The sequence below is a fragment of the Rhinolophus sinicus genome, linkage group LG01 (genome assembly GCF_036562045.2).
Source record: "Rhinolophus sinicus isolate RSC01 linkage group LG01, ASM3656204v1, whole genome shotgun sequence".
Classification (NCBI taxonomy): domain Eukaryota; kingdom Metazoa; phylum Chordata; class Mammalia; order Chiroptera; family Rhinolophidae; genus Rhinolophus; species Rhinolophus sinicus.
The window spans coordinates 182,180,238-182,205,362 of NC_133751.1; the positions used below are offsets into that span (position 1 = coordinate 182,180,238).

A 25,125-nucleotide genomic window follows, 5' to 3' on the forward strand; every position below is an offset into this window, starting at 1 on the left:
TTTTGACTATGATTTACATGTATATTTGGTCTTTAAAGTTGTCCCCTAGCTTACTGATGTTCTGCTCCTTTTAGTTTTCAATTTGAAAAATTTATCTCTGGGTTTTACTTTGTATAGCTTCTATTGCTATGTCTTCTAGCTCACTAATCTTTTTTTTTTCTCCAACATTTAATGTGCTGTAGTTTCATCTCAGGTATTGTAGTTTTCAATCTTTAGAAGGTCAATTTGAGTCTTTGTATGTATTCTATGTCTGTAGTCTTCATGTGCAATCTTTCCTCTAGCCTCTTGAATTTATGGTATACTGTTATAATAATTCTTTAAATGCCTTGTCTACTAATTCTATTATCTGTATAATTCTTATATCAGTTTCAGCTGATTGATTTTTGACCTCATTATGGGTCATACTTTCCTGCTTCCAATGTTAATTGGAAATGTTAACTCTGTTAACTTCTCAGTGGATGTCAGACATTGTGAATTTTACATTTTTGGATGCTGGATATTTTTGTATTCCAGTAAATATTCTTGAGCTTTTTTCTGTGATGCAGTACAGCTACTGACAGTCTGATGATACTTCAGAACTTGCTGTTGAGCTTTGTAATGTGGTACTAGGGCAGACTTTATTTTAGGGTATCTTTGTCTCAATATTGAATCTAAAATTCCTGAGAACTCTACTCAACGCCCCATGAACTATGAGGTTTTTCACTCTTCCTAGTAGGAACAGAAACTATTTCTGGCTTTGTGTGAGTTCCTGTTACCTCTAATGTTTTCAAAGATTTCTTTCCGCAGACCTGGACAGTGCCCTCACATACCTGCACTGATCAGCTGAAGATGCAAGCAGGACTCTCTGTAGATTTCCATTCTCTCCTCTGATTTCTACACCGCAAACTCTAGCCATACAGACTCCCATCTCTCTCCAACGGCAGGAGACCACGGTAGCACACCTGGGTTTCCTCTCTTTGTGTCTCCGCCAGAAGTTCTCTCTAGGCTGCAAATGAGGGCAAGTGTAGGGCAACTTCTGGAAAATAGAAAGGGTGAGGGAACCGATTTTACCCTAGGTTCTCCAGAAAGAACACAACTAAACTAATTTTAACCTTTTTTTTTTTTTTCCAAAGAGGACGCAGCTCACAGTGGTCCATGCAGGGATCAAACCGGCAACCTTGGTACTACCAGCACTGTGCTCTAACCAACTGAGCTAACCGGCCTGCAAAACTTTAATTTTAGTCCAGTGAGACCCATTTCAGACTTCCGAAATCCAGAATGGTAAGATGATATGTTTGTGTTGTTTTAAAACCACTAAGTTTGTGGTAATTTGTCACAGAGGTAATAGGAAAGTAATACCGATTTTGAATAGAAAGGCTGCTTTTTGCTCCAGTCCCAACAGTGAGGTTGCTAGGGAACTAACCTTCCCACATGGAGGCCTCCTCTTTGAGCAGTGATTATCGATTACCTTCTGATGCATGAAGAACCAAATTCAAAGTACCCAAGGCTTTCTGTCAGCTTCTTTTGTGGAATACGTATTTGGACACAAAATGACGGGTAATTCTTAAGCAGGTGCTTATAACAACACTGGTTTCCTGTAAATCAGGAGTTCCCCATCCTCTGCCCCCACTTCCACAGGGGACCCACATGACACAAGGGCGGAAGGCAAGAAATGGCTTTATAAGCCATGAAATGCAGAATTGTATAATATTTTTAGCACTCTAAATGAAATACTCTCCTCCCTTTTATAAAATACTCACGCCTGTGTTTCTACTTATGACCAGAAACACAGGCTTGAGTATCCTGAAAAAGAGGACTGCTTGTATATAACTCACTCGGCCATATTTCTCTTCAGCTTGAGTTCCCTTTTCTTGAAGGAATTTTCTAGTATTTATCCAGTGAAGTTCTTATCATGATACCTGGATCCTTTTGTGTCCACCTGAGGTTAAATCAAAATGCTTTTTTTATTGATGAAAATTCCTTAACAAACAGCATAAGTTATCTCTATAAAGACTCCAAGCAAATTCAAGTCCTTTGCCCAGATAATTTTATTAAAAAGTCAGAAGCCAAGGAAATAAAATGTCTTTCCTGTACCTGGTAGGAATAGAGCCACAGGACACATGGTTGTCACTCTGGGCTATAAAAGTCCTCTCTGCATGTGGGGATGTACACAGACAAGCAATGAATTGACCATGTACAGCCTTGTGTTGGATGAGAACCTTGTCCCTGGATGAATAGCAAGCAGCAGGGCGCACTGGGGAGGCTAATCCCTACTCACTTGGCCTCTCCATGGGAGATGGATAGTGTTCACAGCCTCAGAAGTCCAGGCATGAATCATGCCGAAAGTCCAGGCAAGGCCAGGGGGAGACAGTGGCTTTAATGATCAGACTGCTCCACTTCTTTTGGGGGGAGGGGAAGGGCTTTGTAAGGTCCTTGTGAAGCAAGCCAAGACAAGATCTCAAGGCAGCCCAGGTGAGACAAGAAGATGTTCATGAATGGGATGAGGTTTACGGTGTCCTAAATCTGTTTGGTTAATTATTTTATTTACCACCTGGGTAATGCGTTTACATTTAGACTATGTCTATGGAGGATCAAGACAATTGTAAAAATAAAGAAAAAAATTCAGATGACCAGCTGTTTGTTTTTTCACCACATGATACCAAGGACTTGGTTTGACTGACCTAATTTTCTTTATTTTTTATTTTGGTTGATTGAGAGAATTCACTTATGTCACTTACCTAAGAAAGTTTCCGTTTTAAAATGGGTTCACTGTGTAGTTGTCGTGAGTCCCCGATTTTAACACACACACACACACACACACACACACACACACACACACAAACATACCCTTCTTTCATCTCTTTTTTCCATCTCTTTTCCTAGGAAATTCTCAAAATGGCAGAGGCTAGAACAATATTAGTATAATTGAGTTGTGATTCGAACTTTTTGTGTAATCACCTAGCTCTCAGAATACTGACATCAGGTTCTTCATTTGTGAAGTTGCCAATGCAATGCTGAGTACAGATTAGCAATAGTGATTGAAGAGATCTGGCTTGGAGAAATGGTGCGGGGGCATAAGTTTCCTAGAAGCCTGTCGGACTGGAGGATGAATGCTGATACATGTGAATTATGGCATTCATGAGGCCGGTGAGAAGACTTTTAAAATAGAAGGAATTCAAGGGAGTTTAGTCCTAAGTATTAGATGATTAAGCAAAGAAAATTTAATGCAGGAAAACTCTATGAACAAAATTAATGAATAACTGAGTCTTGGTTCAGGAAGTTGTTTTTTTTTGTTTGTTTTTTTCAGAATAATTTTGGCCTGAATCTAGGAGGTCCAGGGAGAACAGGACCTCTTTCCTTAATGGCTACAGAGCTACTGTATTTCCCCCAAAATAAGACCTGGTCTTATATTAATTTTTGCTCCAAAAGACACATCAGGGTGTATTTATGGGATATCTTATTTTTTCATTTACAACCATCTACATTTATTCAAATACAGTCATGTTTTCTTCTTCTGGAACATCGTCATAATGTACTAAATGCGTCCGTCTGGCTGATGATCTTAACTGGGGCTTATTTTCGGGGTAGGTCTTATTTTGGAGGAAACATGGTACAAAAGATGTTCCAGTTAGAAATGGAACTGAAATATGAAATTATAAAATCTAAGCCATTTGCATACAAATGGCCTCACTGCTATTATTTTATGCAGCAAATGAATTATTTAACACCTATTATGCGCAAGGCACTTGTTAGGCAGTCAGAGTTCAGCAGTGGACAAGACAGACACGGGTTTTAATCTTTCACGGAGGTTAAAACTTTGGGAGAAGACAAATATGGTAGGCTGAAGAATGTCCCCCCACCAAAAAAAACAACAACACAACAACAATATCCATGTCCTAAGTACTGGAACTTGTAAATATGTTACCTTGCACAGTAAAAGGGACTTTGCAAATATGGTTACCTTAAAGTTCTTAAGATGAAGAGATTACCCTGGATTATCCAGGTGGGTCCAATGTAATTATAAAACTCCTTATGAGAGGGAGGCGTCAGAGTCAAAGGGAGGTGTGAGAACAAAGCAGAAAAGAGAGATGATGCTATGCTGCTAGCTGTGAAGGTGGAAAAAGGGGCCATGAACTAAGGAGTATTGGTGACCCTCAGTAGCAGAAAAAGGCAAGATAACTGGTTTTCCCCAAAAGCCTTCAGAGGGAGCTCAGCCCTGCTGACACCTTGATTTCACCCCCACTGAAATCCATTTCAGATTCCTGACCTCCAGAACTGTACGATAATAAATTTATTTTCGCTGTAAAATTTGTGGTCATTTGTTACAGCAGCAATAGGAAAATAATACAAAAAATGAGCAAGTAATCCTGCTAAACCCTGTTTCACGATCATTGTGAGAGCGCCATGAAGGGAACACACAGAACGCCACTAGAAAGCATAACAGAGCCCTAATCTAAAATGGGGTCAGAGCTGATCTCCCTCAACTTCTCCTCTTCTGGAGGAGACAGAGGAGTAAGTTGTCCAGGAGAAGATGGGAAGTGATGAGCTGCAGGCAGAATGACGTTGGCAAGGCCCCAGTGCTTGAAGGAGTTTGACCCACTGGAAGCAGGAAGAGAAAGGGTGGTGGCTACATTACAGAGAGCAAGGGGACATCAGCAGCAGTAGCAACAGGAAGGGAGCCAATTCTGTCAGGCCTGGTAGATAGACTACAGCAATTTTCGGCTTTGTCCAGAAGAAAGAGGGCAGCCCCTGAAGGGCCACAGTAAGTGAATGCCAAGATCAGATTCATGTTTTCAGAGGATTATTCCGGCTGCTGCATGGGGAATGGGTGTGAGGAAGGAAGAGCAGAAGGGGAGATGCCAGGTGAAGACTTGCATTTATCAGAGAGATGGATGATTAATGAGCTTAGTCCAGCATGATGATAATGACAGGAGGGTAGCAGATATATTTTGGAAGTAGAATCCGCAGGATTTGGTGATTGGTTGATTTAATCAATAAATTTTTTAAATTGCTAATTAGTATTCCATTACATAATTATATCATAGTATATTTATCAATTCTCCTGTAGATGAACACTTGGGACTTGTCCAGTTTGGGGACTATTCTGAATAACACTGCTATCACTATTCCTGTATACCTCTCGTTATGATTTTATATAATTTTATTTATCTTGGGTAAATGCCTAAGAGTGAAACTGCTGAGTCATAAGGGAGGTACATATGTAACTTTTTAAGAAACTGCCACATTGTTTTTGAGTGTGATTACACCATGTCATACTCCCTTTGGTGATTTATTGGATTATGAGAACGGTGCAAAAAAGTCAAGTGTGTTTCCTCAAACTAAAGAGCAATATGCTGAGTTCTTTAAACAGCTCCCTGTGTTGTGAGTGTTGAAAGAGACAGAAAGGTGAAGATAAGACCATTGTCCTGTGAGCACATTCCCTGAGAGACAGTCCCTCGGTTCCTTGGGTAGAGGAGGGAAAAAAAAAGACGAAAAGGTTGCTTAAATTATCACCAAATCATTCTGGGGCGTGTTCTGCTTGTAGACTTCTAGAGACCATATTTCAGAAAACCAAATAATAAGATTGGATCAGAGACTCAAACTTCAGAATCTAATTTCTCTTGCACCATTTCAGATAGGGAAACTGAGGCCCCAAACTGTTAGGCGATGCTCATTTTCCCCTTCATCCGTGGAACAGGCGTCTGGTTTTAATCTACACTGTTACCTTTTCTTATGCCAATGCTCTTCTTCAGATCTCCCCCACCTCCATGTTAGCCTCCAAATTTGCAAGTTCAGATAAAAACCTCACCCTCCTCATCACTCATCACTCACTAAACAGAATCCTTTCTGTCAATTGTCCCTCAAGATCTCCCTCCAGAAAGGGAAATGTTCTTAGCGAGGGATATCACCAAAATCAGGATTTGAGAGTTAAAAGCGTGCCAACCAGAAAGGACACTAAGGTCAACAGGCTTAAACCAGGACGGCTTCTTGTAAACCAGGATGTACAGTCTCCAGTTTGGAAAGCTAAACTGCTCTCCATAGCAGAGTAATGAAAGAAGGACTATCTATGGGAGGTATACCTACTAGAATGAGAGCTGAATATACAGAGTCCTAAGACCAAGTAGACTATGAGTTTCAAGTGAGATTTGAGGAGGAGTTGACAAGAGAATGATGATCTTAAATACTTGGGCTTATAAGAAAATTTGAGAAGGAAAGCATATGTTTAAAAATGCCTTGGTGGATTATAAATGTATTATTTTTTGATTGATTATCTCTTACCTAGGGAGTAATAAATCCTTCGATTTAGGAAAAGGGTTCAATGGTGGCTCTCCTCCAAAGGATATATCCACCCAAAACCTCTGGTTGTGACTTTATTTTGAAAGGGGCGGGGGAGGTTTGCAGGTGTAATTATATCAAGGATCTTGAGATGAGATCATCCTGGATTATCTGGGTGGGTCCTAAATCCTACAACAAGTGTTCTTATAAGACAAAGGCAGAGGGAGAAGAGAAGGGCATGTGAAAACAGAGGCAGAGAATGGGGTTCTGCAGCCACATATCAAGGAACACCAGAAGCCAGGAGCCACCCGAAGCCAGAGAGGCAAAGACGGAGTCTCCATGAGACCCTTCAGAAGGAGTTCGGTCCTACCAACACCTCCGTGTCAGACTTCTGGCTTTCAGAACAGTGGGAGAAGATTTTTCTTTTGCTTTTCAGCCACCTGATTTGGGGTAATTGGTTACACAGCCACAGGAAATTACTATAGGGTGGAAGGGAGATTCTTGTTAAGCAGATCTGAGGGTGGGGTAGAGAGAGGCAATGAATACACAGTGTGGAAAGATGGAACTGGGATGAATGGGTGTGAAATTCCAGATAAGTTCAGGCAGAGTGGCATTGAAGGGGAGCGGGAATAAAAAAGCAGACATTGTCTCTGTGGCCAGCTCCGCTTATTAGGCCCCCAGCACAGCTTTCTCATGATGCTTTTTCATGATCCACAGAGTTTGAAAACAAAATCCAGTTAAAGTTTGGGAGAAAACTACACCGCCCCATCTCTCGTGCAGGTTCCATAAATACATGCAACTTCTTCATTTAGTTCAGGCTCATTACCAGTAGAGCAAGTCACACAATTCAGTTCTTTTAATCATTTTTCTCATTACTTTTTGTTCTCTGTTTTAGTTGTCTCATATTTCTTCACTTCTGTCAACCAGTCCCTTGGTTATACATTTTTCTTGTCATTCGCCTTGGAAAAACAAAACTAAACAGCATAATTAGTGTTGCTTCTATGAAAGATGTGACTTTTTAGGAGAAAAAAAGTTGCTGCTAATTGCTGATTCATATTGTAAACATCTTCGACTCTGAGTGTACTGCACTTCTAGTATCCACAGGGCCCTTCAAGAGGTCCACAGAGCTCTGGCCGTCAGAAACAGTGACTCAGGCATGACTAGAAGAGCAATCTCGACTCAGGGTGCATGGCTAAGACTAGAGTCCCATCTCATCTCATCAGAATTGTTGTTGGGGAGAGAAGCCCATCCTCCACCAAATCTCGAATGCTCCACCAAACTGGGTGTTTAGATTTAAAATTGTAAACCCAGCACGGGAGGTGGAGTATAGCATCAGGAAGTTAGTCAATGGTATTGTAACAGACATATATGATGTCAGAGGGGTAGTAGCTTGGGGGAAGGGAGTTATCACTTTGTGAGGGGTGTAAATGTCTAACTATCATGTTGCTTTGTGCACCTGAAACTAATTTAAAAAATAAAATTTTAAACCCAGGATTTTAAAAAGCAGGGCAATTTAATCCTGAAAAAAATAACAACTCTACTTGAAATGTAATCTCTTTCATCCAGCAGCACTTAATGTTTGTAGATGATTTTTGTCTGCAGAGCCTGAGGAGAAAAACCTTCCTAAATCTGGTTCTTCACCTCCTGGCATTGGGATTAAATTGCTAAATGTGATTCAAATTTAAAATTGGGTTCAGAATTGGGAGAGGTGGAGTCATGGAGTGACGAAGGGTCTGAGCTTCAGGTTGAGAGAGACCTGTGTTTGTTTGTTTGTTTCCCTCATTTAATTTAATTTTATTATTATTTTTTTACTTAGTTTCAGGTGCACAAAACAATGTAATAGTTAGCCATTTACACCCCTCACACTGATAACCCCCTCCCCCAATCAACTACCCCTCTGACATCGTATATAGCTGTTACAGTTCCATGGACGCTATTCCCTATGCTGTACTCCACAGCCTGTGACTATATATATATTAAATTATAGTTGACATTCATTGTTTTCAGCTTCAGCTTCAGGTGTACACTGCTGTGGTCAGGTACCTACACCGTCTCTGAAGTGGTCTCCCTAATAAGACAAGTGTCCATTGGATACCCTACAAAATCTTTACAATATTGATTATATTCCCCAAACTGTCTTCGTATCCCCGTGGCTATGAATTTGTGGTTACCAATTTGTGCTTTCTAATCCCCTCACCTTCTGCCTCCTCCCCTTTCCTCTACCATCTAGCAACCCTCAGTTTTTCTGTGTTTTGAAGTGCAGACATGTTCAGCTCTATGACCTGGCTTATGTGATAATAGGGCTATTGTGAGTGTCAAATATAAATTATGTGCAAATGCCAGGCACACGGTAACTGCTCATTAAATATATTAATTTTAACAATACTGGGATGGGTTTACCCCACCTCACAATGTGAAATGGAGATCTACTTCTTTTCTCCTTTTGAAGTTATTCATGAATTCTATGGTTTAAGCAATTTAGAAAAATTGGGTGAGGGGTGGATGCCAACAGCCCTTCCTGGGCTCTCCACTGCAGCTCTCACCATCCACTGGGAGGCACTTACCATGTTTCCCCCAAAACAAGACTGAGTCGGACAATCAGCTCTAATGTGTCTTTTGGAGCAAAAATTAATATAAGACCTGGTATAATATAATATAATATGATATAACATAATGTAATACCAGGTATAATTATAATATAATATAAAATATAATATAATATAATATAATACCAGGGATAATATAATAATATAATATAAAATAAAATAAAATAAAATACCGAGTCTCATATTAATTTTTGCTCCAAAAGACGCATTAGAGCTGAGTGTCCGGCTAGGTCTTATATTCTGGGAAACATGGTACTCTCTCTCCTTCGCGTCAGCAGTTGGGCTGTCTGTCTCTTGGCCAAGATTCCAAGTGTGGCATGCAATGTCACAGCCCTATTGGAGTCCCTCCTACTTTGGTGCAGACCCTTGACACTCTCTGGACCTGAAACAGCCCAGCCTCCCACCTTTGCATGCCTTTGGGTTAAACTCCCTCATTCCTGAGAAACACATTGAAACAATCCAGTCCCATGGCCTCAGGGGCCTGGACTTCGGAAATGAAAGCTTCTTAATTCTCTCCCCTATCCAGGAAGTGGAAGCCACTATGTGCAAACCCTGGGCCATCCTTCCAAGAGGGAGGAAGAGAAAATGCCTCAAATTCTTTCTCAGATGGTCAACGACAGAGAAAACACAGCTTGATTAGTGTTTTGTCTTGCTACATTAGCAGTCAGTCTTCAGTGGAGATTCACTATTGCCAGGTACTTACAAGCCTGGACTAGAGTGCCGCACATTCTGGGTTCAAATACTAGTCTACCACTTATTTGAAGTATGTTCTTAGAGCTCAGTTGCTAGATAAAATGCTGGATGCCCAGTCAATCTGAATGTCCAATAAACAACAGGTAATTTTTTAGTGTAAGTCCCATATACCACATGCAATATTTGGATTGTTAGTAAAAACTTGTGAGCATGTGTTATACGGGACATATTTATACTAAAAGATTATCATTCATTATTTTGAAATTCAAGTTTATGTGGGCATCTTATATTTTTATTTGCTAAATGTGGCAACTCTAACTTGGACAAGGGCCTTAATCCTTTTGAGCCTCAGTTTCCTGATCTGCAAAATGGGGATAAAATAATATTGTCTTCTGAGTATCTATCTCACCAAGTCATTATGAGAATTCAATGAGTTAATATATTTATAAAGTGCTTAGAATAGGGTTTGGCAGACAACAAGCACAAATAAATAATTGCTCAGTAAATAAACAATCCAACCAACATTTTCCCAAGGTATCTATATATGTTTTACATACACAACTATACCTTGTTCTACAAAAACACAATATTCACAGTTTCTGAGCAAAGCTAGAGAATAGGGGTCTGGATTCTCTCTCAGGTACAGTAATTTCAGTTGTCTTTCCAGAGTCCTTTTTCCTTTCCCACAGTAGCCCCACAACTGATTCAGACAATTGCTTACACCATCCCCATTCCTATTCCTCCCAGTACCCCAATGTCAGTCCAGACTAGAGTTTATAACGACAGGTGGTAGATGAAAGTAGAAGAGTGAGGTAGACCCCTGCTGCATTCCCCCTCTCCCTTGTCACCACTGCCACTCCTCTCACTTGTCCCTCTCACTAATCTCAGGTCCTACCCTGCCCCTCTCCTATCGCACCTCCTCCCCAAACCAACACATTAGTACAAGAAGCTCATGCTGGACGAATGCCCACAGGATCAATGCCTTTGTTTTCTCACACAAGGTCTTAGAAAGGGGTGAAAAAGAAGAGTTGTGAAATGGGAAGAGTGCCTTTTCCATTCTGAAGACCTTCCCAAGCCACATTGCTTCCAGTGCCATGATTACATTTAGTCTCTCTCTCATGACTAGCACGCAAGCCTGTGGTGAATCCAGGCCACGGATCTTCTGCAAAGCCTCCAGGCTGAGATACAGATGCCTTAAAAGAAAGTATTCTTAGGCAATGGGGGTCACTTGACTTCAGGGTGGGAATTCATTTTACTCTGTATTTCTTGTTTTTCTCTCACAGTGAAGAACTAGAACCTGAAAAGTGGCTTGGATCAAGGACTGGAAGTCAACACAGAAGCCAAAAGACTGCAAAACAAGAAAAAGAAAAAACAAGCCAGAAGGACAAGGTGAAACCACTGGAAAAGGGGAAAGGAAAGCATGAGTTAGTCACAAAGTCCTCAAAGGCAGGAACCAAGAGGACATCCAGACTCAAGGTATAAGGAATTCAAACCAGCACGAGGTTCCTCCAGCAAGGCCGTCTTCAACCATTCATGGCCCCACACTTTGAAGACCACATTCAGCCTTTTCTTCTTCCAGCCTTGCAGTCTCTGACCTGCAAGGAGACTCTGCTCCAAGCTGTAGAAGCCTCCTTTAATGACCTGAAGGTAGAGTCTCAGAATCTCTGCTTCCTTGACCCAGAATCTATGATCCCATCAACAGTTCTTCAATAGGAAGAAGACAGAGTATGGTGTCCCTGTGCTCGAGAAATAAGGCTGTCCTGGTATGTTCATGATCCTTTGCTGCATAATAAACCACATCAAATCGCTGAGGCTCAAAAACAGCAATTTATTCACCTACAAATCCACAGGTTGTCTGGGCAATTTCCTGTGGTGCTGGCTGGGGCACAGGGATGGCTGCTGTTACCTGGAGACTGTACTGGAACTCAGTCAGGTTTGTCAGTAGGAAATTTAGTCTCCTTCCATTTGGGCCTCTCCACATGGCTGCTTGGCTATCTGAAAGCATGGTGGTTGCGTTCCAAAAGGAACATTCCAAGAGGGAGAGTTCTAAGAGGGAGGAAATGGAAACTTCCAGGCCAACCAAGGGCTGGTTCCAGAAGAGACACAGCATCATTTGCATCATATTTAACTAGTTAAAGTAGCTATACACTCAGCCCAGAATCAGACGAGAGGAAACTACACGAGGCATGAATATTAGAAGGCATGGTTCATTGAGGGTCATCAAAGTAACACCTACCACATCCATTTTGTAGGTTCTTCATTACTTCCAAAACAATACCCCGCCTTGTGTATACTATTCAACTGGACCCATATTTATTGAATACTTTCAGCATCCAAGTCACTTATATTAAGTGGGTTGTTTTTTGTTTATTTGTTTTGTTTTGTTTTGTGGAGGTGCTTGTTTATAGCTTTACTTAAAGTTCTCACAGTTGAACAGATAGAACAAATACACGGGTACACAACATCCAATGAAAGACATACTTGCTAAAAAAAAAAAAGAGGATTTAGTGAAGGGAGAAATCATTCTGAGCTAGAAGATTATGGGAAAGTTTCATGGAAAATTGCTAAAAATGTGCTTTAAAAATTGAAAACAACAATAAAGAAATATGGGATATTACCAAGGTTGTTATAAAATTATTGCCTCTTCAAAACCTACATTTAGGAGCTTCTGTTTCCTCTAAGTCTAGTGGGCCAACCTGTTCACTTCTCAAGAGAATACTGGTGAAGAGTTTGGGCACTGGAGTCAGCCAACTTGGTTTGAAATCCTAGCTGTGTGACCTTGGGCAAGTTACCTAACCTCTCTGTGCCTCAGTGGAATGATCTTGAAGTGGAGAGAATGATAATATCCTCCTCATAATATTCTTACGTCTTAATGTATTTGAGGTGCATTGAATAATGTTTGGCACATAAAATAAATTCAATAAATGTTAACTGTCATTGATGAGTATGATGGGCTAAATAATGCCCCTCCTTCAAAGATGTCTGCCTCCACAGAAACCTGTGAATATGTTACCTTACATGGCAAAAGGGATTTGGCTAGATGATTACGGATCTTGAGATGGGGATAAAATAGCCTGGATTATCCAGATACGTAGGTCAATCATAAGGATTCTTATGAGAGGTAGGCAGGAGGGTCAAAGTCATAGAAGGTGATGTGATAATGGAAACAGAGGTCAGAGAGATGCAGGGTCATGGACCAAGGAAGGCTGGCAGTCTCTAGAAACCAGAAAAAGCAAGGAACAGATTCTCCCCTAGAGCCTCTGCCAGGAACACATTTCTGCTGATCTTAGATTTCTGATCTCTACAACTATAAAATAATAAATGTGTTTGTTGTTTTCACCCACCAAGTTTTTGGTACCTTGTCATGGTAGCAATGGGAAATTAATGCAGTGATGATGATGATAAACTGGAAGTCAGCACCTCCTACACACAATAAAGAAACATAATCTAACCAATCAGAGAAGTGTATACTCTCCAGCCCTGGGGAAAGATATCAGGTAGGGGGCTTGATAAAAAATGAAGTCATTCTGTGCATTTGATTTAATCAAGATGTCACACTTGTTTTTTGGTGTGTGTTTTTCTTTTTAGATTTCTAAGCCACTGATTCAAACATCACAACAATGCTACCAACTTTGCATTTATATTTTACGACTGGATTTTGAGATTTTTCATCAATATTTTCTTGTGAAGTCATAAGTTTGACTTTAATTATATATTTTGTAAAGGTTTTCAGCATGCTTAAATATGATTTTCTCCTATATTGGGGTTGTTTGGGGTTTTTTTTGTTTGTTTGTTTTTTCTTTTTGTTTTTAACCGCTCTTTGGGTTATATATCCCCAAGCATATAATATATAGCAAGCAAAGAGGAAAAATGTTCAACATTCCAATATTACTAACAACTCACATTTGCATAGCACTTTACAGTTTACATAATTCTTTTGTCAACGTCATCTCACTTTATCCTGACAACATTCCTGTGAAAGGCAAACTAAGACTTAGAGAGGTTGAGAATGAGTTATGGAAGTGGCAGAGGCAGTAAGTAGGAGAGCCGGGTTTTAAAACAGGCCTCTTGACTCTAAGATCACTGCCCCTCAGAGATATCTTCAAATATTTTCAGGTAAATTTTCATAGACCTATCTATTTGGAAAATGAGGCTTCCCATCTCTCTCTAATTCTCCTCCACTGCTCATTTACGTTGGAAGGGTCTAAAATGGTCCAGATGTGAGGATACAGGCATGACACGCAGTAAAGCTGGCACAGTAAGTCCAAGTTTGAACACTGGTCCATTAACGTAGGCGTATTCCCATGATCAAAAGCAAGACATTGGGTTTGAGTGCTAAATATATTTTTAACACTATCTATAGCAGACACATTTCTTAGGGAATTGGAGATATAAGTGAGGGTTGCGGAGTGAGAGAAGATAGTATGACTTCTTGGCAAGAAGCCTTTCTTTCAGAACCATTCTAAGTCCAATTGCAATCTAGTAAGCCAAAACTCTAAAATGTTTAATAAAAAACTTGGCTGTGGCCTTTCAATATATTTCCTAGTAAAGGGCATCTGAATTTAGGTCTTAGGTCTTTAGATTTGAGGAAGAAAGGAGATTTTTGATTACCAGTAAGGCTACTATGAGAAATGCTGGAGATGTTTGGGAATTTTCTGCTGCAATTTCAACTTGACCTACCATGTTATATCACCTTTGAAAGTAATTGTGCAGGTAGGGATTCAACAATAATAAAATGCAGAAGAGCCTGAAGGAGCCTTAAGTAGCTTGTCACTAAAAATAAACATTCCCACCAGGAGAATGAGACAGCCTTAAATAATGGTGTCAATGAAATCTCACCCTTTCCACAAAGCTTGTCGTTTGACCTGGACCAAGTATAACTTCTTCCAATTATAAAGTTCTATAACACCCAAGTCCTAGCACTTTTGGAGCTGAAATGGGATCCTAGAAAACATCTAAGTGACATAATCTAGCCAACTGCCTGAATACAAAATCAAGATTAATAAAAAATAATACTTTTACTATAAATGAGCAAAAATCCATCTGAAAATACAGTGGGAAAATAATCCCATTTACAATAGGAACCAAATATACAATACCTAGCAATAAATCTAAAAAGAATGTGCAAGACCTAGGTAAGTAACTAAACTAAAAATCTATTGACGGATACAAGTAGGATCTGAATAAATGGAGAGTTATGCTATGTTCCTGATGGAAGTACTGACAATTTTAAAGATTTCAATTCTTCCTGAATGAATCCATAAATTCAATGTAATCTCAATCAAAATTCTGCTGAATTTTCACAGAACTTGATGAGCTCGCTTTAAAATTCATATGGAAGTGAATATGGACAAAATTAAATAAGACCTTTAAACAAGAAAGAACAAAGAAGCATTCCTCTAACAGATTTCAAAAGATACTATAAATCTATAGTTGTTAAAAGAGTGTGATTTTAGCATAGAAATGTATTTTAATATTCCGTGGGACTATTTAGTAGCACAGAAAGAACATCATATATCTATGGGAATTTAGTGTACTATAAAGGTGGTATTTAAAATTAATGGGTAGAAGTTAGGATTGCATTCTGCAGCAAGTAGCAGACACCTGAAAAATAGTGGCTTAATCAAACTGGGATTTATTTACCTCACATAAGAAGTAGAGCCTTGGGAGATCCACGTTCCCTTCAGCTTTCGGTCCCAGCCTCCTAACCATATGTTCCTACCTTCATGCTCACTGCCTCAAGGGCGACTGGCTGCCCGTCCTCCAGTCTCATACCCCATTTTAAGCAGGAATAAAGGAAGAAACAAGGAATAATGAATGTGTCTTCAAATCAGTACTTTTCCAGAGGTCCCAGTTGGCTTGTGCGCCTATCTCATTGTTCAGAATTCTGTCACCATCACTCTAGTTTCAAGGAAGTCTAGGATATACAGATGCTTAGCTGAGCATATTGACAGCATGAACAAAAATAATCTATTTTCCTTTTCCATTAAGAAGAAACAGAGAATGACTAGGTAGGAATCTAGATGTGTCTGCCCCTCTAAAGGGGTCAGCCTCATTTTGCAAACAGTATTCATGGTGTCCCATAAGCAAAATTTCTGATGGACCTGTGATGCATGGAGGCTCAGTGAGACACAAAGCAAGTACAAAGTAAGCACACATGTGCTGCTAGGAGGGATTGTGCCAAGGCTCTGTGGAGCTGCAAAACAATGGTTATTATTCTCCGTGATCTCTGAGTGTCAGGCTGCTGCAAAATATAGCTCTGGGAAGACCCTGCACATTTGCTTTCAGAGGTCACTCTGTCTCTTGATGCTTGATGGATCTCCTTCCTTGAGCAAAAAGCAAAGCTCTATTACTGACAAGCTCAGTTACAAAGGATAAAAGCTGGAAAGGCTGGAGAAGAGTTCATAGGTGACAAGTGGTATCGGAAAAAGGATCTAAAATCAGTGAGTCATGGAGACATAAGTCATAAAGAAGCATTTTCATTACTTTTAAATTGAGAATGGCCCAAGTTAATGAATTCAGACTTTTAAAAATCTTAACTTAGAACTTGTTAATGGATATTTTGCAACTGTTTTAGTCAGGATATGATAGGTTTTGCTGCAGCAAAAAAATAACCCCAAATGTTTTACTGAGTTATAATAACAGCTTTATTTCTTGTTCGTGTAACACGTCTATCACAGATTGGAGGAAGCGTTTGCCCATTGTAGTCGTTCAGAGTTCCAGGGTAATGAAGCTGCCATCATCTTGTCATCTCAGAGGAAAGATGGCTCTAGATGATCTTGTTCTGGCAATTACATGATCTGGACCAAAGTGACACATACCACCTCTATTCACAGTTCATTGGGCAGAACTAGTCACATGATCCCACCCAATCTCAAGGGGGCAGGAAGTGCAGTCCTACCATGTGCCTGAAGTGTGAAAGCCAGAAACATTTGGTGAATAGCATCAGTGACCTTCACAGTGATAACCGTGATCATCAAGGCAGACCAGAAATTCCAGAAGCTTTAGTAAATCTCTGCCTATATGCCATCAAACCTTCATCAATAAACATCCTGTTTCCCTGAAAATAAGACCTAGCCGGACAGTCAGCTCTAATGCATCTTTTGGAGCAAAAATTAATATAAGACCCGGTCTTATATTACATAAGACCGGGTCTTATATTATAGTAAAATAAGACTGGATCTTATATTAAGTTTTGCTCCAAAAGACACATTAGAGCTGATTGGCTAGGTCTTATTTTCTGGGAAACACGGTATTTAACCTCCTACTATGTGCCAGACTGCATTACTATACTCCAGACATTTATCCAATTATTTTATGATCTGCCCTGTCCTGTCATTTTTGGCTCATCATTTATCTAACATCAGGCAATTTAGAATCATAACTTCTATGTCTCCATTGATTGCAGAACTTGCCATGTGATAAGCTGTGACTAACTACTCAGATCAATTGAAAATTGCAGGTGGAATAATTTCAGAACATGTTCTGCTACAATAGATATGGGGCTTAACATGATTTGGAGTTTAATATCTGCAAAGATAGGGTTGCAAACTCAAATGCCCACAGGGGATAAACAGGTAACATAAATGCACGATGGGGCTAGGTGCAGGAGGACAGGCGTGGTGAGGGCTGAACTGACCTGGAGAGAACATGGCCTATCTAAAAAGAAGCAAAGGTTCTCATCTGGATTCTAATGTGAAATTTTGCTTTTGGATTTTGGCCAAAAAAAAATCTGTCTTTTTAAATTACACTCTATGAACAAAATAAAGCATATCATAAGCAAGATTTCACCTGCAAGCTACCAATTTGCACCCTCTGCTGAAAAGGTTTATGTTGTTAAGCACGTCCTGTGAGGCTGATTATTCCCTGTTAGGTGCCACTTCCTGATAGGGAGGTAGGTCCATGCTTTAGGTGCCTGCCCCTGGGTTAATGACAGAAGGGGCATCAGAACTCACAGGCTGTGAGGATGCAGTGTTAGGTCTGGGTTCCTGAAAGAAAGGCTGAAAGGCATGAGGCTTACTTTGATGAATTAACTAGCAATCCTTCTATAGAAATATCACTCTAACACATTTAAGGGACAATTTTTAGTAATAGCCAATATTTCCTTTTAAACACAGGAAGTATTGAAATAAATGGTAGCATCCAGTTACAGGTTATATGTGGCTTATCGTTGAATTTCAGTATTATCAAATTGTATTGTGATGAATTTCTTTTTCTCATCTAATGAACTTTTTCAAGTGTTAGCGTCAGCTCCAAGCTCTTCCTCAGAATACAGGTATAATATTTCTTAGTGGTTTCAGAGCATAGACTATGGAGTCAAATACACCATCATCAGCTATGCAACCTTACATAAGTGGCTTAACCTCTCTGTGCCTCAATCTTCTTATCAAAAAATGGGAATAATAATAGCATCTTCCTCCAGTGAGGATCAAATGAATCAATAATACATGTAAATTGCTTAGAATGCTGACTGGCACAAAGTAATCCTTCAGTAAAATTATTTTAACTTAGTTTCTTAATATTTTCATATTAACTCTAAGAAACTCCTGTATTGTCATTCTTTGCTAGAGAAAAAACACGATTTTTTTCCCCCAACAAACTCTGTTCTTGACAGCTATTCTTTGAGTGTTATTCAAAGACTTTCAAAATAGAAGAATGTCTATACAGCTACAGTAAAATCTCATCATGATGGTCATGCTTTAGTTGGGGCTATCATTAACAATTCACAACATGGTTCTTGTCAGTACTTCTGAGAGAGCCCAAAACTTGCTCCCTTTTCTCAGCTGGAGACTCCCATCCTACACCTTGCTTCTCGGCAACACTTTAAAATGCACTTGAACGCCATAGACCAATCATTTCACAAAGTAAACAATAATTTCTTCAAAGGGGACTGCTAAGGGATCCGTGGTGTTTTGATGCTCTGCAGCCATGGAAACAGCAAATGAACTGTTTGGGTCATTGGAATGCTTTTAACTCATGCTTCTTGTGGCAGAGACTACTAATTGCTTCTCAGTAGCTTTTCTCCTCTTCTTTCTTAGAAACTTTTAGCTGAGCACATTGCTGCCCTACTAAAACATTTCTCTTGCAGCTTAATGTTGCCATGTGAATGTTTTGGCAAAAGAGATGGAGGCAGGAATGCTGTGAATCTTCCAAGAATTCTTAAAGGGAGACTACCAATCCTTCCTTCAACCTTTTCTCTGTCGTGATACCTTGAATGTGGATATAACGGCTGGAGCTCCAGCAGCTATTTTAGACTATGAGGTTTAGGATAGCAATTCTCAAAGTGTAGAGTGAGGACACATAGGGTCTCCAAAATCCCTGTTCAGGACGTCCACAGGTTTCAGTTCCCTTTTCTAATCACATATCTATGTGGAACCTAGAATTTTCTTCATAGACTTCAACCAAAACAACAGATTGAGACAGATTGCATGTAGTAACAGATATTTGATTCAAGTTGTCTTCTATTAAGCCAGGTAGGGATTTATAAATATGTAAAATGATGTTACTCTTCATGCTAATTTGTTTTGTTTTAGAAAATATAATTATTTTTCAAAAATCTGTGTTATTAACACTAATGTTTACATGCAGTGGGTTCATTATTATTATTTTTAGATGAATTAAAAGTACAAAATATTTTTTTAGTTTTAGTTTCTAATATGGTAACCCACACAAAGAAAGGTACTTTGGGGGCTTTAATAATTTTTAAGTGTGTAAAGGGGTCCTGAAATCAAAAGCTTGAAAACTGGTCTAATCCCACACTCTATGCATGGCAGGGAAATAAGCTACAAAGAACCTGAGTTAATGTCAACTTCCTTTTATGTGAGCAAAAATTAAACTTCTGTTATGTGTAAGCCACTGTCATTGAAGGTATATCTGTTATATATATAGCCAAACTAATTTTTAACAGATACAGTCATACCTTCTGTTATTTCATATGAGACCGTAGCCAAGAACAAGACAAGGCAATTAAAAGCTGAAGCTGTTTTGTGAAACTGCCTTGGTTGAGAACATGAGAACGAGACAGTGTAAAGCAGGCAACCCTGGCCCCTTTTTACACCTGCAATGTCACAAACGTCTAATTGTAGATTTTGCAGAAGCTCTGCATCCAGTGAGTCCTTCCTGACTCCACACCTAGTTTTAAGGGAACAGAACAGTAGTGTAGTGCTGGTGTAGCCAGGATGGGGCAGGGAGATCCTTGTGTAGCTGAGGACTAGGTCCAGTAACACAGCTGCCCCAGTGCCCTTGGTAGAGGGCCAGGTGGGGTGGAACAGAGGTTGTGCTACTGGGAAAGCTGCCCTCAGTCTCCAAGGCACCTCCTCCGCGTTTCCTGCCTTCATAAAAGAGGCGCAGAAAACCCAGCAGCTAGTCACTGCCAGGAAGTAAAGGACACAGATTCTAGGGCCGTGGGAAAGGGGGACAAGGAGGATGGGGAGAGCTTTTATTCTGATCACATGCCTAAGGAGAACTGGGGGGAAAGAATAGCAAAATATTCCAGTAATGTGAAACCCACCTTCCGCACCAAAGGAAGAGGCTCTGGTCTGCCATAAAAAATACATAACAGTTCCCCTTGATAACAGAAGACACAACAAACGAGTTGGACTTCCTGCAATGAATGGGGCTAAAACCCATCATTTCTAAAATTCAATTTGCCACTCGAATTTAAACCTGGTTTATGTTGAACACTCAGTAGAGGTGAAGCAGAATTTCTGTCCATATATTTGCAAGCCTGTTTTAAGCAATAAATATTAGATTATAACTTTCTTGAAAACAATAGGTTAAATTTGCTTTCTTTGAAGGCCTGTCTTAACTTAAAAAATGTAAAATCACTGCATTTTTCTCCAGTCTAGATTTTCTTCTCTTTCTTTAAGTCACTGTGAATTCTTATCTGTTCTGTGCACCACTGCACCTCCAACACCTATAATAATACTTAAGCAGGGACAGTGCTGGTTGGTTTGCCATCAGCAAAAGGGTCATCATGCTTCTGCAAGAGGCATTATGTGATGCCTTGCAGTAAGTCTAATGGCCATAAGCAACTTGTTTGGAAAAGATTATTTAAATTGTACATTGGCAGGAATCAAATATTCAAATGTAGTAACTTTAATTGATTAAGAGATTTTTTTTCAGATGATGTGGGAACTGAAAAAGCATATCAGTGAGAGTGTACTTTAAAAAATATGTTTAAGTGATTCATTTTCTCTATAGCTCCCCCCCATAAAGAAGATGCTTCTTTCCACCTGCAATGGAGCCATCACTTAAGGGATGCGAAACGCATCATGGAAGTACCTGTGAAGAACTCAGCCAAAGAGACCTGTCCTTGTCCTTGTTGGATGCGATCTCAGTAGGGTTTGCAGAGCCAAAGCTAGGGGGCCCACTCCCTCATTGTTCTCCAGCTCTTGGGCTGGCTATCAGATGGTGATGGGTTGCTAACCATGCATCCTCCCCAATAAGCTCCTGGTTTGTTTAGGACTTAGAAATGATGGGTAGCAGTGACAAAGTGTGTGTGTTTGTGTGTGTATGTGTGTGTGTGTGTGTGTGTGTGTCTATATTGCACTATGTTGTGCAATGAATTGGAGAAGTGAGACTCCTGGGTTAAATAGGGGTGAGTCATGCCTTAGTCATGCTCTTTGGAAAGAACTTTAAAATAAGTGCCAGTGGGCTCTCAGAATTGTTAAATGAGGGATTGAAAAGGTCATAGTAAGAATGTTTGCAATCTGAAAGAAAATTCAGATGTTACCTCTTACAAATGAGAAAATGAGGGCCTAGAGAAATTCAAGGACTTGCCCAATGCCACACAACTAGTTAGTGGTGACAGAGCCAGCCTAGAGTCTAATTCTCATGGCTTTTAGCTATTGCTCATTTCCCTATGCCACACCACCAAAGTTAGCCAGTAAACAAGAAAACCAAACAGTGAAGGCATTTTGAATGTACTTTTTGTGTCCTCATAGCATTTATCATCATTTGTTAAAATTATCTGTTGGTCTATTTCCTCCACTAATGTGTGAGCTTCTTAACGTAGGAACTTTGTTTTCTTTCCCTGTGCCTAGTCCCAGTGTCTTCCACATAGTGGGCACTTAATAACTTAGAAATAAAATTAATATTTAGTTTGAAATTGTCCTGACCATTCTTATATCAAGCTATGAACTGGCTATACTGTAGAGATGTATTAGTTAGGGTCCGCTCAGCCAAGGAAACAGAAACTCCCCTACATCTTTACAGGAGACATGTAATATAGGAAATTAGCTACATGGTATGGAAGAGCCATGAAGATGCTCAGGGGATGGTGAGGTCATTATTAGAGATGACTAATGTCAAAAAGCTGGAAGAAAATTGGGGAGGGGGGGGCGTAGTGTTATCAGAAATGTTGAATGAGAACTAGTACCCTGGAGGGAATGGTTGTCCTGTAGGAGTTGGTGTCTTTGTGGAGATAGACCCAAAGCTGGAGGCCACAAGAAACAGAGAGAGGGGAAGAAATACTCTAGGTTTTCACCTTTGGCCTCTATACTGTTATCAGTAAAGAGAAGGGAAGAAGAGATGGCCTCTGGAACACTTGCCCACTCCGAAAATGAGTGCTTGGCTTATCATTTGCCCCTTACGTAAGGAAGTTCTTTTAAGACCATCCACTTTCCTTTGTGCTAATTCAACACTCACAAATTAGCCCTCAAACCTCAAGCCTAATTCCATTTGTCATGCTGTTATTTCAACCAAAAGGTGAGGAAGTTTTTATTTAAAAAAAAGCTGTTAATTGATACACAAGAGGGGGAAAATCAATCAAAATGTCTGCATTTTGTTAGTGCAGGGGCTTTGCTTGCTTTTTTGTAAATTAAGAATGAGAGACCTAAAATGTTTTAATGGATAAAAAAAATAAAGCATATATTTCAGCACCATGTAGAATGTAGGTGTCAGTGAGAGGGTAGATGAGGACAGCGTCCCACAAGGGGATGCTTGGTTATTCTGCAAGTTCCACATGAGGGTCTTCTTTTACCATGTTTCCCCAAAAATAAGACCTAGCTGGACAATCAGCTCTAATGCATCTTTTGGAGCAAAAAGTAATGTAAGATCCGGTCTTATTTTACTAAAATATAAGACCGGGTCTTATATAATATAATATAATGTAACATAATATAATATAATTAATATAATATATAATATAATATAATATAATACTGGGTTTTGTTTTACTATAATATAAGACTGGGTCTTATATTATAATACAATATAATATAATACAGGGTCTTATATTAATTTTTGCTCCAAAAGATGCAGTAGAGCTGATTGGCTGGCTAGGTGTTATTTTGGGGGAAACACAGTATATGAAGGTGTTTCTCTGCCCTTTCTCTTAGAAAAAGTTAGAAATAAATTCAGCCCAGAGAAAGAAAGTAAAATATCCCAGACTAAGATTAGGGAAAAGATAGAAAAATAAAAAGAAAGTTCTAAAACCCCTTCTTGCTATATTACAGAAGAGGAGATCCAAGATGGTAGAGTAGTTAAAACTCTGCTTGCTTCCTTCCCTAAACACATTAAAATTACAAGAAAATTATGGAACAATCAACCTGGAGAACCATCTGAAGTCTAGCTGAACAGTTTTATAACTAAGGATATAAAGAAAAAAGCATGTCGAGACAGGTAGGAATGGCAGAGACATGGAACAGGCCGGCCCCAAACCTCCATGTGGCAGTTGAGAATAGGAAAGGCTATCTGGACCATGGAGGTCTCCCCCAGGGGAGCAAGGAACCCTAACTTCACACCATCCTTCCCAGCCCAGAGTACCCGTGCCATGAAGAGGAGTCCCAACAATATCTGCTGTGAAAAACAGTGGGAATTCTGACCACCTGGGTGGAACAGAAGGCTACAGGAAACCAGATGACCTCTTAAAGGCCTGCACATACATTGACTCACTCTCAGGCACTCACCTTGGGCTCCAGCAGAGGGACAGTGACTCAGGGGGCATTGGAGACTTACAGGAAGAAACTGTGTGTCTTCCAGGTGAGGACTGGAGAGATAGTCATCATTTTCCCTGTGTGTGGTCCTCCTCTCGTGCAGCTGGCAGGAGGGTGCAATCTTTCCTGTGTTGAACCCACCCCCCACCCCAGGGTCAAAACTAAATCTGATTGGTCTGGTAGGATCCACTGGCTCTACCCTGCTGACCCTTTGGGACCCTGTCCTACCCAACTCCCCCAGCACCAGAGGTATTTTCTCGGAGAAGAGTCAGCCCTGCCTGTATTGTTCTCTTTCTTGGAAAACTCGTGCATCCATGGGCCCCAGGCCTCAGTGTGCTCTGAGACTTTTTCTGAGTAGCTCCAGGCTCAGCAGTGGCACAAAACCAGAATCTACATTAGCCTGGTGAATACAACTCTTCCCATTCTAGTGACTCCCTGAGGCCCTGCCTCACCAAACTCACAAACAGAATAAGGCTTTATCACTGGCTGAGTCTTACAAGAACTAGCAGGTGGCAGCAAGCCTCAGGGTGTCCTGGGTTTTTGCAAAGCTATCCCAGGCCTGGTACTGGGCGCAACTGTCCTTGGTTCGCAGTGTGGCCTCTCTTGATGCACTTCCAGGTTTACCACAGGCAGAGAATAACTGAAGACAACTTTGTAGCTCCTACCAGGTAGTCCTTGGCAGCGGGTGACCTGGGCCTGAACTGGAGCCCCATCCAAGAGGCTCCAGAACCAACATACTTGGAAGTTGGCTTCATACCATAGCAAAGCATAGCCCCATTAGCACCACAATTGGCACACCCAAAGGCAAGGCAATTCCTGCTCCATGGGGTATGCTTCCCCCTACCCCACAGTAGCCTGTAAGCTATGGACATGGCCAAATCCCACAGCCAGTCAGCCTTAGGGTCAATCCACCCACTGACATACCAATAGCAATCAAGGCTCAAATGTAACAGGAAGGCACACACAGCCTACACAAGGGACACTCCTGGAGCACCCGACTCAAGTGAACAGAGAGAGTGTGCCAGGGCCCTACTACATAAGGCCACCTGGCCAAGACTGGGAGATATATAGCAGATCTACCTACTACACAGTGACAAGCACAAAGAGGCAGTCAAAATGAGGAAACAAAGAAATATTCTCAAATGAAAGAACAGGAGAAATCTTCAGAAAAGAACTAAAAACATGGAAACAAACAACATACCAGATGTAGAGTTCAAAACAGTGGTTATAAGGATGCTCAAGGAACTTGGTGAGAACTTCAACAAAGAGATAACAAGCATTAAAGAAAAGACATAGAAACCATAAAAAAGAACCAATCAGAAGTGAAGAATCCTGTAACTGAAATGAAGAATGTACTAGAAGGAATCACCAGCACACTAGATGAAGCAGAGGATCTAATCAGAGATTTGGAAGACAAGGTAGCAGAAAACACCCAGTCAGAACAGCAAAAAAAAAATTTTTTTAAATGAGGATAATTTAAGAGACCTCAGGATAACATCAAGCGTAATAACATTCACATCATAGGGGTACCAGAAGGAGAAGAGAGAAGGCAATGGATTGAGAACATTTTTGAAGAAATAATGACTGAAATCTTTCCTAACATAGTGAAGGAAACAGATATACAAGTCCAGGAA

At 40.2% G+C, this 25,125-nt stretch overlaps 1 long non-coding RNA gene across 1 annotated transcript; it reads left to right on the forward strand.

Moving 5' to 3' along the window:
* Positions 1-1,119: 1,119 nt before the first annotated feature.
* Positions 1,120-11,362, forward strand: LOC141568085 (uncharacterized). The gene is made up of 2 exons (XR_012491101.1): positions 1,120-1,260; positions 10,838-11,362. It is a non-coding gene; the product is annotated as an uncharacterized LOC141568085 (long non-coding RNA).
* The last annotated feature ends 13,763 nt before the right edge of the window (positions 11,363-25,125 follow it).